The sequence below is a fragment of the Taudactylus pleione genome, unplaced genomic scaffold (assembly GCF_031769625.1).
Source record: "Taudactylus pleione unplaced genomic scaffold, aTauple2 ptg000086l, whole genome shotgun sequence".
Taxonomy (NCBI): Eukaryota; Metazoa; Chordata; class Amphibia; order Anura; family Myobatrachidae; genus Taudactylus; species Taudactylus pleione.
In genome coordinates this window covers 20,849,993-20,865,095 of record NW_028284488.1, presented here as the reverse complement: position 1 = coordinate 20,865,095, position 15,103 = coordinate 20,849,993, and the positions used below count along the sequence as shown (strand labels likewise).

The 15,103-nt window shown below is 41.9% G+C and overlaps 1 long non-coding RNA gene across 2 annotated transcripts in view; it reads left to right on the top strand.

Annotated features, from left to right (window-relative positions):
* The window catches only part of LOC148529204 (uncharacterized), a 36,539-nt gene extending 22,399 nt beyond the window's left edge, over positions 1-14,140 (top strand). For both annotated transcript variants that reach the window (XR_015877833.1, XR_015877832.1), the window contains exons 2-3: positions 12,821-12,956; positions 14,045-14,140. This is a non-coding gene — a long non-coding RNA (uncharacterized LOC148529204). The remainder of the gene's footprint in view (positions 1-12,820; positions 12,957-14,044) is intronic.
* The last annotated feature ends 963 nt before the right edge of the window (positions 14,141-15,103 follow it).

The window sequence follows — 15,103 nt, the reverse complement described above, 5'->3', positions numbered from 1 at the left end:
CCACAGGTTGGCCAGGCCTGCACTAGCAGATAGTGGAACGACAGTACGATTACAGCATTGCTGTCGTTATCGGCAGATTGACAAGCATGTTCAGGCGATGGTTGATGTCGAAGCGACCAGCTTGAGCGCACATCGCTGGTCGTTTTCAACTATTTCATGCCCGATTCATGAGCGATTGAACGATAATGATTTAGTTACCATTCAATCGCTCATTTTAATCAGCAAGTGGATACGTGGCATTTGAGACTGTGAATTTGCCTGTTGTGAGTCTAATTACCATCCATGTGGTTCATCTGTACTTCCACTCTGTTACAAGGAATCCTGGAACCATGGCAGTGTAATTAACCTTTGGTCTCCCAGCTCTGATTCAGCATTGCCTCACTTCTACTTTATCTGTGACTCTTCACTAATCACCTGCGTGTTGTCTATCTCAGGGCCTGATTCAGAGCCGCTCGTTCGCTCTGAGCGATGTTCGCACAACTGTGCATGCGTATGGGTTGTAATGTGCATGCGCAAAACATTGCGGTCGGAAATCGTGCGCTCGTAAAATAACGAGGGGCTGCTAATTTGATTGACAGAATGTACTGTATGTGGGTGGTTACAGGGGAAGGTGCTTGAAAACGGGGAAGTGGAGATCCGAACGCAAGCGTGCCTAACGGTTAAAAGGGCATTTAATGGGAGTGCATAATTAGTAAAGGAGCGTCATCGACCACGTCACTTTTAGCCTGAACTGCTCGCAGTGATAGCGGGAAGAAAATCTTACCACAAGCCAGTGGTGTAAATTCATCCCAGACGCCCGGAGGCAAGTTATAATTTGATGCCCCCCCCCCCCCGTCACAGCCGCTGACACTGTAATGTAGCAATTTGCATGCAGGCAGGCTATAGATAGATGAAGGCAGCATCTGATGGTCTGACATGGAGCTCTCCACTAGTGTATGGTGGCTTCTCAGGTGCCAGGAAGGGGTGTCAGGAAGCAGCCATGATGGTACACTCCATGTACATAGGGCCTGATTCAGACCCGCTCGCAAGCAGGTCGATGGTGGCCGTGCGCGAGCCCCGGAGCGAGCGCAAGAAGCACTCACTCCGGCGCTTGTATCCAAAAGGGGCAGCTGTCGGGCTTGCGACGAGACCCTTGTGGTAGGGTGTCATCTGCCGCAAGCCCGGAGTGCTTTTGGCTCTATCAGAGCCAAAAACACTCCCACTGACATCACTAGTGATGTCAGTGGGGCCAGACCCAGACGGTATGCATCGACAGCATGCCCCCTTTGGTGCGAGACCCCGTGCGACGGCTTCCAGTCGCTCGCTGGGTCTCGCGCATGCGCACGACGGAGCAGCCTGACATATAGGACCTCATTCAGAGGCGGTCGTTAGTTGCAAGCGGTCGCACTGAATCAGGGCGGCCGCTTGCATCCTGAATGGCCGCCTCTTTGTCGATCGTTAAGCTGTGGGTTACCACCCACAGCTTAACGGCCGACCAGGTTGATGGTCGCGATGGTGATCACCATCGCGGCTTACGACCAGACCCTAAGGTTGGGTCTGGGCCCTCGTAAGCCCCAGGGAGCTTTCTGCTCTGATGGAGCAGGAAGCTCCCCACTGACATCACTGATGATGTCAGTGCGGCCGCCCACAAAACGGTAGGCGTTCGTTAAGGAATGCCTCGGTTTTGGAAACCACCAACATCGACAGCCGCCCCTTTGGTAACGAGCTCCGGAGCGACAGAGTTTCTCTGTCGCTCCGGGGCTTGCACATGCCATCGAGTCGGTTATGAGCGCATCGCCGCTCGCGACCAACTATGAATGAGGTCCATAGCCCTCCAGTCACCTACCTGAACACTTTACAAACACACAGGGTTCACAAACAAAATAAGTATGACACTAGAGACTCAGGGCACGATTCAGACCCGCTCGCTAGGCTGCATTCGCATGTAGCTACCAATGTTTTGCAGAGTGCGCATGCGTATGCATCGTAGTGTGCGTGCGTGAACTAGTCCATGCGATCGGGAAGCGCTCGCTCACTATGCATAGCTAGCTCACTAGCTGACGGGATGGTCAATGAAAACGGAGGTGTGGTGGTGCAAACGCAGGCGTGTCTGAGCGACTTAATGCCATTTCAGAGGCGTGCATAATTAAGACGCAGCTTCATAGTACACGTCACATGGTTGAATTACAACCACAAATGCTGCGTTCGCTTCCGATGATACTCGATGTTACCGATTGTTGCATACACTTCCTGGACATGTCGTGGGAAAGTGGGCATCTTAAGACAGGCTAGTGGGCGTCTAAATACACACCACGATCGCATGCCAAGATATAGTGGGCGTGCTAATGCCTTGCCGTGCGATCGCGGTATTTGCATACTTTGGCTGCATGCGAACGCATCTAGCGAGCGGGTCTGAATCGAGCACTCAAACCCTTCCCCTCACACTTTGCAGTCAGACACCTTACATATGGCGCCATTTGCTCCTGCAAAGGATGTCTATGAATTCTATCTACTGTATATGAAGCTCCTTGTAATTGTCATTACAACCACTGCAGTTGAGTGGCTGCACACTACATAGAACTGCTCAGCTCAGGGGTTAATTTCAATTACATGTAGCTTCATATACTGTAGTTAGAATTCACAGGCTTCCTTTGCAAGAGCAAATGGCTACATGTGTAAGTCTGGCTGCAAGGTGTGAGGTGTTCTGAATGGCAGTATAGGTAGCTGTTCTACGAGTGAATGTGTGTGTGTGTGTGTGTGTGTGTATATATATTTATATATATATATATATATATATATATATAACAAAAATAACTTTTTATTCTGCACTAAAACCAACAAAATGAACAAACTCGGCTGCTCCTCTCTGTGAGACCCCTATTCAGTGTCAGATGCAGGATTTCTAAAGGGGAAGGGGGTTTCCAGATGCTTAATTTTATGTTTGTGGCCATGAAGAGGGCATAATTGGCACTTAACCACCTTTAATATGCATCATACAAAGTGTTTTGAGTGTCATAATTCCAGCATATACAGAGCCAGCGATCACAGTAAGCCATTATATGCGGCAGTAGGGCCATCCTGCCTAGGTGAATGTTTTTGTTTCAGATTTGGGCACCATTCCAGTGTATGGGAGCAAGTATTCTGGTGGGAGCAGCAGAAGAACCTAGCACTGCCCTGGACATATATGTACATATTGCTCTCCTAATGACTGGATAGTGTATTATTATATGGTATTAATAATTAATCCTATTGATGGTCTATAGCAGTGCACCCCTAACAGTGCATGTTTTCCAGATCTTTTAGTTGATGCACAGGTGTGTTTATTACTGGCTGACACATGTTAAAAGATCCACAGGTGGTGCTAATTATTTAATTTGTGATACTGAGAAGAACATGCAGCATTAGTAATATTCAATTACATTATTTCTATTGTAGTAATGGCGTGGGCTGGGGAGGGGGGTTTCCAAGCAACCGGAAAATCCCCTTGCGTTTGTCTATGCTGTTAACAAGGTCTAAAATAACATACCTTATGAACCAATGGGAGGACGCACAACAATATTATTATTAATTTAATTTGTAAAAAGGGGGTAAATGTGCCTTAAAGTGTCACGACCAGGGTTTCGGCATGGTGGTCAACGGGTATTACCTGTGAGGTCCTGTGGCGGGGGGCATCTGGCGGTGGTGCTGGTTTGTGGCAAGGGGCATTGGCTGTGCGTGGCTCTACGCGGGCATGCTGTCACTTTGGGCTGGTGAGGCCTGGCAGTGTTTCCGTTCCGTTTGGCATGGGCGCCGCCATCTTGCCTCCGACCATGTGATTTGCTCGCCCAATCCTAGTTTGTCACATGCTTTCTCTGGCCAGTCACGGCACAGCACTTGGTATTTAGGGAGGTTCAGAGCCTCACTTCATTGCCAGTGCAACATGTTTCTCAGCATAGCTGAGAGAGAGTTCCCTGTGCTCATCACCTGTTACCTGTGAAACGCTACCTGCCTGCCTGTTTGTCTGCTCCAACTCCGCTGGACTACCCTGCATCCTCCATTACCTTCCCTTTACCTGAGTACCTGAGTCCTGTTGTTCATCCTGCACCTTGCCTCCACTGACACTCTGCTGGATATTTCTTCCTCAGTTTGCATTCTTCATTAATCAGTCACCACCTGGACAGTTCCCCTTGTCTGCCACTACCTGGACATTTTCTATTAACCAGTCACTACCTGGACATTTTCCATTGCCTGTCACTAACTGGACTTTTTTCCTATTTGCCTCACTACAGCTCCCAAGTGCACTTTAGTGCTATACCCAGACTTTCTGTTTTACCACATTCATGTCTGTTAAGCCACTCATTAAAAACTCCACATTTACTTTTAAACCTGCTCCAGTGTCTGCTCCTGTTACCACCCCGGGTCCACAAAAAAACCAAAACCTCACATAAAGGAGTAAAGTTGTTGGTTGCAATATTATTCTCTATAGTCTTAAGTATAACAATTGTGTTCTAAACTCAATACGAACACCCAATGTAATCAAGACATAAGACCATCATATACAGATCAGTATAAATAGTGAAATCTTATAATTTGTTAAAAATACAATTTCACAGAATACAATTATTAGCTTATAAAGTTTTCCACTCTCTAAGCCAAGTTCTTTTACCCTTATTTCAGGTATACCGATTTTCAATTGTGTGTCCTAATAATAGCGGATCTCACAGCTTCTTTACCATACGCGTTTCATCTCACTAAGACTTCAACAGGCGTTCATTTCAAAATTGGTACACAATTGACAAATAACTATTCATCCTGTGTACTTTGTTTTCAAAGGTGTTTTACATTGTATATATTAGTGATATTATTTTATCACTAGCTACTACATATGTGAACTCCCATCTCTATATTTTTTTCATATATTTGGAGTAATACATTCTATGGTTATGGTGTATTATGTACCAGCAAGAAAATGGGGAGGGTCGAGGGTGATCCTGGCCGTCATGACTGGGACGTAGCCTGAGCTGGCTGTGGTTATTCAGAGCCAACTGTCACAGCTACTGGGCGGCTCTGCATAAACACAGACTGCTCCGCCCTCTTCATGATGGCGGGATCCAGTGAGTCCCAAAACTAAAGCCCCCAGGACCCGGCAAGTCCGCACACACAAATTTCCTCCCGTGACCCCTATCTCTCCGCTGGTACTGATACATACAAATAAAAGCAGCTGCTCTGATGCAGGGGAGGTATGGCTTGTTGTGCTGCCCTCAGCAGAAGGTGCGTCTAGGCATGTGCCTAGTGGGAAATCCACCACTGGTTATTAATAAATATGAAAGTTAATACCATTATAAAATGTCATTAAATACAAACACCTCCATATGTGTTGGCTTATCCTTTAACAATCAAATGAGAATTTTTGTTCCTGCATTACTCCAAATATTATAAAATATCCGCAACGCTAATAAATTGATTTAATCAGCTGGCTTGGTCTATTTGCAGTCAGCTAATTTAAAGTAGCAAGCCAGTACTGCTGTTAGTCATAACATCATTGTGCATTGTTGCCCTCGAGTACCCGCAGGAGATGAGCTTCCTAAAAGGTATTTCTGCAGATGTACAACAGAAAAAGATTACTGGATATGCAAAATGGCGCTGGATATTACTTTAAAAATAAAGGGGTCTATTTACTAAGTAGTGTTAGGAGAAGTGAAAAGTGATAAGATGCCAGCCAATCAGCTCCTAACTGTCATTTTTCAAACACAGTCTGTGAGATGACAGTTAGGAGCTGTTTGGCTGGCACCTTATCACTTTTCACTCTTCATATAAAAATCCCAAGTGCCTTTGAGATGAGATCTATTCAACATAACCAGGGGCTGGAGATGGAAGTCAATGAATTCAGAAAGGTTGGCTGTAACTGAGTCAATTCCCGACACTATCGGTTAATCAGATCCTTATGCACCTTTGGTAAGATGTAGATGACCGGCACCATCGTTTTTTCTATCAATAGAAACTTGGACTCGATTGTGGTTAATGTGCCATTCTCAACATACATCTCTATTAATGCTTTGAATTCCCTCATAAAAGGTTCTGTTAGGTCCTTTCTGAGTCTGTTATAGGTTTCCGAATCATTCAGTTGTCTCATGACTAGGTAACGAATATACAAAAGGAGGTTCCGATCCTCGGCACCGGAAGTAAGGCAGTGGGACCGCAACGTCACTTCCGTCAAAGGGATCAATTTGATTAGATATATGTGATGAGGTTGTCTCTTGCGAACAGTACGATATTTATTACTTGTGAAGGCTGGATGTTTTGGATCATGTCTTTTGGCTACTTTACATATTATGGGTACTTTATATATTATGGTTACAAGTATGATATTTTTTTGCAAATGTCTTTGATATCTCTATCATACTTAACTTTTGTTGTATTTAATTAGCCAGGGTATAGCCCCCCTGAGCTCATACAGAGTCTCCTAATATAACAGCTATATATGACTAACATATACGATTTAGTGTTTGGATTGCTGCAGGTAGTGTTGTTTTGTAAGCTGACATAGCCAGCTTGTTTTACTGGGGGTGGTTGTGTACACTGTCACTATGGTGAACAACTTGGTCTCTCCCGTCATCCGTTTGATGCGTGACGTCTTTTCGTCCGCGTCATGGTGCACACCGGGACAGACCGGAGTCCAGGTATACACGAGGTGGTATAAAGTAAGGTAAGATTGTTTTTACATTTGTATCCTGACGAAAGATGCATTAAACGTTTATAATCAACTTAGCTGTTGCAGCGTGATTTTATATAAATCTGCCGCCGATCATATACCCCTATATATATAAATATATATAATATACTAGAAACCCCCCCTTAAAAATCCTGCATTTGACCCTGAGTCCAATGTGGCATTATAGTTCACTTTTCATGTGTGCTGCCTTTACCAGCTGTATGATACAGTGCTTTAGTGATACCAATTACTAGGCTATAGAACTGGTACTGGTTAAGTATTTCATGACCAAAGCCAGGCATACATTATGCCTGATTCACAAATTATCGGCAAAATGCCTGACTGACCTGATCATTGGTCAGCCGCATCTGGCAGTGTATGCACTGCAGTACAAAATAGAAAAATAGTAGGTGGATAAAGTGTGCAATGATACTAAGATGCTGCTACTAAGATGTAAAAAAGAGTATACACCCAACTAATACTCAGAAAAAAAGGGTAATTACACCAGTGTAACAGCACTCCCTAGTGGACACATTCACATAAAAAGCAACAACAATAGTGCATGTTTCACCAGTGCCAAAGCCCTCAAACTGATGAAAAAAGGGATAATCACCAATATCTGTAATATCTATATTTATGCTGATCCAGACATGATTTTGGTTGAAGTTCTTATAATATCCCTCCCCGATCTGAAAGAAAAGAGTCTCCCCCTTCCTTGGTGCTTGCAGCATTTATTGGTTAGGGAAAAACCACAAACAGAAGAAAAAATAGTGCAGAAATCCTTTAAAAACTGAATTATTTAATATAAGGTTGCACTTACCAACATAGAAGGTATAAAGCGTAATGTAAAACCCATCAGTGGTACACAGCAACGGTCAGTAATTTTCAGTAGCCAAGTTGTTCAATAAACAGGGGTTCCGGATATTCCTGTCATTTAAGGCATACAGCAATCCCATCCCTCTGGTCACCTCGGGTCCACCTCGATAAAAGCCAGAGCTTAACGTGTTTCTGACCTAAATGGTCCTTCATTAGAAGCAGGTATGCAAGTATGCACTGCCCCAGGCCGACCTCCCGTCATTTCCCCTGTATTGTCACAGGGGAGGAACGGGGAAATGTTTTCTCCCCAGGGGAAGAACCCAGATATCATGTGGCCATACACTGTAACATATCTCACAGTGTATGCCACAATATCTGATGGGTTTCAGATAAAATGTCTGTCAGTCTGACAAACATTTTATCTGTCAGTGTATGCCCAGCATAAGGAACATGTTCATATAAATACTTTAATCAATTAATTTTTTTATTGTATTTTTTAAATAGTTAATATGTGTTTATGGTGTACATACAGGTGTTTTGGAACCACAACACATAAGCCCCTAAGAGGCATATTTGAAGATGATACCTAGTCTAAATAGGTAGCATCTCCAGGGCATGTTCTACACATACATATACAGTTAGGACCTGCACACAAAGGCATTGCACAGCCCAGCTGTACATTGTTTGTGCTTACACACCCTATACTCAACCTTTCCAATCATGAGCAAGTTATGCTCAACTCTAATACATCAAAATGAATTTGTTAGAAACTTACATCCAACTCTAAATCGGGTCAGAATGTCTGAACATAAATGTAACCTCTTCAAAGAAGAGATTAAATAATTAAACTCATCAAAATGCAATTTAAGCTGGATACACACTAAACTATGTGTATACCCAGTTATATCGTCAACGGCAGGACCTGGCGGGGATGCCGGCATTGGTAAGTGCATACACACCGATGCCGGCAATGACGAACGACGGCGGGGAGAGGAGCGAGGCCATTCTGCATTCGGCAGCATGGCATTGCTAACTATATCCCTAGATTGTACTGCAAGATGACTGGGGATATTATTAATGACCTGCAGGAGCGCGCATCGTTAACAATCTAGTGCGTACACACTAGACCAGGCCAGGCCAACCTGTGGCTCTCCAGCTGTTGAAAAACTACAAGTCCCAGCATGCCTTACCAGTTTTGGTGTTAGGGAATGCTAAAACTGTGGCAGGGAATGATGGGACTTGTAGTTTCACAACAGCTAGAGAGCCACAGGTTGGCCAGGCCTGCACTAGTCGGTGTGTTATTATCAGCAATATCCTTTAAAAAATAGTCCAGTGTGTACGCATCTTTAGATATAAACGTAAAACCAGTAAAATAAATTACAAGGTTATCATGAACGCAGCCAACTACAGAGGATCCTAATAAACTTCTGTCAGACACTTACACATACACAAAAACTCAATTTCACAAGTAAATTACTTTCAAAACATAACATTTTGAGGACACACAAATAATGCCATACCAACAAGACTTCCAAAATCTACAAGCCCCAAACCATCAAATTTCTACATCCTTCCTCCTACCAAAATGCATAAATCATCAACCCACCATATAGACCTATCATATCAGGTATCGCCTTAATGACCCAAAACTTTTGGACTACATATTCAAATGGCTACAACCATATGTCAGCAAAATAACACAATTTCTCAAAGACGCAACACAATGCACAACTTAAACTTCCTGCACACATGGAGAATACATATGATTGGTGCACAAAGCATTTATTGAAAAGGCACACAATTAAAGCTTCAGTTTGTAGGTGGATAATGCTTGTACCAAAAGACAAACAGTGTTGGCTAGACACCACACAGCATATGTATACTGCACCAGGCAATCTCCAACTGCCGCTTCTGGGCGGTTGGAGATTTCCTCAGGGCAGTTGGAGATTGCCTGGTGCAGTATACATATGCCATTGGGTACCCAGCCCACACTGTTCGTCTTTTGGTAAAAGCATTATCCTCCTACAAACTGAAACTTTATTTGTGCACTGTAAATAAATACTTTTATGCACTATAGAGTGCCTTTTAGCTGCTTTTTGTTAACAGAAAAAAATAATATATAAAAGTCCAAATAAACTGGCACTCAACTCCTGCAGCAAAAATACAATTGTCTGGGTGCCTTCCCTTCCTAAGCTCTAACTGTATGTCACAGCCCAAGTACATAAAAAATCCAACGGCCGGCACTCCTAGGACTTCCTCGTCGTTAGTAACAAATAAGGAGTCGCTTACTCCATTCTTCTATTAACAACTGAAACGTTAATACAAGAATGGAGTAAGCGTCTCCTTATTTGTTACTAAAGACGAGGAAGTCCCAGGAGTGCCGCCCGTTGGATCTTTTTATATATATATATATATATATATAAAATTAGTGGTATGAGGGGTTGTCTCTCACCTGAATTGCCAACATTCCTGTGGGATCAGCTTCCTCCAAGGGAGGCTAGAGTGAAGCCTGTGCATTCTGCACTGGAGGTGTGGAACTCCGGGTTTTCACAGTTGCACAGGTCCAGCTGCAGCTCATCACTGAGATGGGGTTTAAAACTCTTACATCCAGTGCTCTGGGCACTGACGCCGGCAAGCGGCCAGTTAGTAGTCCAAAGCTCTGTGGTACCAGGGACTGATGATTTTGGCTATGCTCAAAGACTATGTCTTCTTGGGGAGAACACACAGTCTTTAATCTCTCTGCTCGGACTTTAACTACAGATGAGATTAAAGTTCTTAATAAAGGTTTGTCCTTCGTCCCCACATGTGTCCCAGATTCTTTTCAAAATAAAATCGACTTGTTCAAATTTGACCGTAGATTGAAGCTGAAAGAATTTTTTGGTCCTAATAATAATACCACCCCTCTGATGCCAGTCCGCAAAAAATCGACTTTTATCCCTCCATCTTTGAGTTTGAGCATTAAATGCTTCACGAATCACATGGATAATGTGATATCGAGATACAACCCCCCTACGGTATTGAGTAAATATAATCTCACTTTTAGTGAAATTCAAGCTTTACATCAACTAGGCCAGTATAAAGACATCATTATCCGCCCTGCGGACAAAGGTGGGGGTATAGTGATACAGGACCTTACAGCATACATTACAGAATGTCAACGACAATTATCAGACAGTACAGTATATGAACGGATGCAAGAAGACCCTACCAGCAAATTCCAGATTGAATTATTCAGGGTTTTAGAACAAGCCCTAATGGACAAAATCATCACTGTCAATATCCATGATGCTTTAAAACAAGATGCCCCTAATATGCCAGTATTTTACACAATCCCTAAATTACACAAAGACGCCACTTCACCGCAGGGAAGACCCATCATAGCTGCGAAGGATTCCTTATACTACGGTATATCACAATATCTGGACTTTTATCTTCAACCACTGCTTGACTCAAAACCATCGTTTCTCAAGGATACTACAGCATTTATCTTTAGATTGCAAAATCTATCATCTCTACCAGCTCGTCGATTAATGTGCACCATCGATGTTTGCATCTTATACACTAGTATTCCCCACAAGGAAGGGCTCCAAGCCATGAAAAATGTCATCAGCCAACATCCTTTGTACTCTGGACCTGACCCTACCTTTTTTATTAAGCTGCTAGAATACACCCTTACCAGGAATTATTTTTTGTTCGATAGTAAGATATATACCCAACAAACTGGGTGCGCCATGGGTTCATGTGTGGCACCCAGTTTCGCTAACATATATATGTTTGGTGTGGAGGAAGAATTTTTCCTGTCTGACCCTAACATTGCCCAATATATCAGCGGCTACTCCAGATACATAGATGATATTTTCTTTCTATGGTCTGGACCTATAGAAGGATTCCTCCAGTTGATGACTGATGTTAATAGTAAACAACATCCCATTAAATTTACTTTTGAATACAGCTTTAGATCAGTTCATTTCCTGGATGTGACCATTAATCAAAATGATTCTAACGAACTGGCAACTACGCTGTTTTACAAACCAACAGATCACAACAATATATTACAAGCAGCTAGCCATCATCCTGCACCCTTAAAATATGGACTCCCCTATTCTCAATTTTTGAGAATTTGCAGTGATCGAAATGATGCCATCAAGCAGATTGACAACATGTCTTTCAAATTTTTGAAATGAGGATATCACTATAAAACTTTAAAAAAAGCCAAAGAGAAGGTCCTGGGAATATCCAGAATACAAGCTTTGATGCCTGCAGGACCTAAAGCCATCTCCAATAAAGTGGTTTGGGTCCAAGAGTTTACTACAGCTAGTAGACAATTCACACGTTCGGCCAAAGTAATATGGCCTATTATTGCTAACGATCCCAAATTACCAGCCCTACTAGGTTCAAGTATCCTGTCCTCTTTCAAGAGAGGTGAAAATATTAAAGATATGGTCGTACATAATGATGTGAGTTTATTAACCAAGGCTCCTGCCACTCACTTTTTAACTCGCCCGACAGGTAACTATAAATGTATAGGCTGCATCACTTGTAGTTTTCTGGAGACTGGCAACATATTTTACCATCCTAGATCGGGCAAGAAGTTTCTTGTGAAATATCCTCTGACATGCTCTAGCCGCTATGTTGTATATGTGATCAGATGTCCTTGTGGCATGCTTTACGTGGGTAAAACCACAAGACAATTGAAAGAGAGAATGGCCTTACACCGCTCCAACATCAGGGCGGCTATTGAAGGTAGAGGATCGGATCAACCAGTGGCCAAACATTTTAGGGATTTCCACCATAGTGTTGCAACTATTAAATACAAAATGATTGACTGGGTCCACCTAATCTGAGAGGAGGTGATATGGATCGGACCCTCCTCCAAAAAGAAGCTTATTGGATCCATACCCTACAAACTGTTCATCCGTGGGGTCTGAATGAAATGCTATCCTTAAATTGTTTTTTGTAACCTGTACCTCTATAATAGGGTCTCTGTTAATAATAGAGCATGTATCCCGGTCTTATGCAGCTATTTATGGCTTACTGAATTAGGGAGCTCCCTGGAGAGCTCTTATTTTTGTGCTATTCAGCGGTATTGGTCCTGTATTACAGTATACTAGAGCTTATCCTGACTATCTATTCGTGTCAGTTATCATTTATCTTCGTAGGGTGTTCCCTGCTCATCATTACACATGCTTCTACCTTTGCATCAGTTTGCTCCCTTACCCTTTATTTCTAGCTCTATATCATTGTATGTATATTTATTCCTCTGCCTGTATATATTTTTTATACTTTTCTTCTTTGATGTTGACTTTTCTACATTTTTGCTATGTTGTTCCCCAGTTGCCATGGTGATGGCACACATCAGAGTTGGACGCCCCCCTGTGAGTCACCGACCGTCAGCACTGGGCGCGCCCATGACGTCACCGGGACTCCATCGGACCAGCGTCACACGAGCACTGTGGTGTAGCTGATTTTGGTATGTATATATATATATATATATATATGTTCTGTATGTATTTTGCAGTGTGATTTTGTCTTGATAAAAGAGCATAGAGCTCTGAAACGTTGACCTTCAACTAAACAGTTTCGTGGCATTTACTTTGTATCCTGGAGTTCCGTCCTATGTTTTCAGTTATCTATGAGTGTTCCTCTGGAGAGGCACCTGGGGCAGTGCTGTATTTATTGGTTGGCGTGCCAGCCTATTTCTTGTTTTATATATATATATATATATATATATATATATATATATATATAATTTGTGGCAGTACCAGGTGATCCAGTGCGGAGCTGGAGGGATTTCAATTAAGAGGATACAGCCTTCCCATATTAACCAAGGCAAAAAACAGTAACTGATGAATCAACATTGATCACTATGCAAAACATATAATCCCTGCCACTTAACTAAATAAGACCGTATTAGTTTCATAACACAATACAATGAAGATAGCTACAAAACAAACAGAATTCTTCAGAAACACTGTAAAATCCTTAAAATTTACAATACATGGGCCACTTACTATTAGAAAAGACTGCAAATATTCCACCTTACAAAGCTACCTTTGGTGGACTTGTAGTAGGGGACAAATATCAAGCCAAGTACTATGTTTTGTGACAGTGTGATTTATTTTTTTCACACCCACCAAAACAGGCAAAAATATTACAATACACACACTAGTACATGCAAATCCACCAATGTGATGTAATGAAATGCCCACTACAGTATGTAGGACACATAACAAGAATCCTAAACCGAGGAATGCTGGAATGTGTAATCAACAGGCTAAACAAAAAAACTTAAACTGAAAACCTAGTAAATGAGTTCAAAATAATGCATCACAGTAAATTGACAACTTCAGTTTCATAGACATAGACACAGACACACTAACTACTCCAAAATGTAAGGTAAACATTTTAAAAGCTCTCTCATAACTAGAAACTAAGAGCAGAAGAACAGAGTGAAGGCCTATGGAGCAGTGAGCAGATATGCATCTGTATAAGTCCTGCATATAAAACTGTCACCACCAGGGTATCTAACCCAATGTCCTTGCTATTTATTTATCATAGGAAGAAGAAACCAGACAACAACCAAGAAAAAAAGAGAAGTTATAGTCGCCATGTGCTGGTGAATAACATATATTCATATGAAAGAGCCACTTTAAATAAAATCAACAATAATAAAATAAAATAAAATGTTCCTTTCTTGAAAGAGGAATTAACTTTTTTATGGTTTCAGTAGTCTGTCATACATATCCTTATCAATACATGAATGTAATTAGTAAATTAATGAAATACAGGCACAAGTCCAGGCAATTGGAAAGTACAATGGACTTGTTTATTGAAGTCTGTGAGAAGTTTAGGGACATTTAAACTGATTGTGCTAGAAGCTATATTGCCATACCAACTTGGCATTTCTTACAAAACTGTATCAGTGAAAGCATCTGATGCCAGGCTGGATTACAGCACATTGTTTAAACTGTCTAACTAGTCAGCTCTAAGACAGGCAGAAAAAGGCAATATTCAGATAAATGTAGATTTAATTTTGCAGTTGCAGACCAGTAGGAACAGGTATTTTTAGTTTCTAAATTGCAAACCCAATGACTCCTTTCTATCGAGAGGCCAGTTTTGTGGTGTTGTAAGAAGATCGAACAAGTGCAGATACCACATGGGTTACTTCCCTAGCCGTATAACGGCAGACAATAAACAAAACAAGCCTCACTTTAGCCATTTAAGTATAAAACATGTATCCATTGCTGCTTTTTAGTTATCATTTAATAATGGAATAGAACAGCCAAGAAGTATTGCTGGTAATAAAAGGTAAAACCTGTTTCTTTGCTCTCATCTTCAGGTTTCAGAGGAAAAAAATAAGCTAAAATTATTGGTGATTTCCAGGGGTCATTCAAGATTGATAACTCAAACCTTTTACGAAAATATTCCAAAAATTCACACTGATATATTCGATTTCTGTGTGTTTATGTATGTATGTATGTATGTGTGTGTGTATGTATATGTGTGTGTGTGTGTGTGTGTGTGTGTGTATATATATATTAGTTATATAGTATGTGTGTGTATTTATATTTTCTCAAACTAAACAAACAGATCCTAAAAATCTAAATCAGGTCCAAT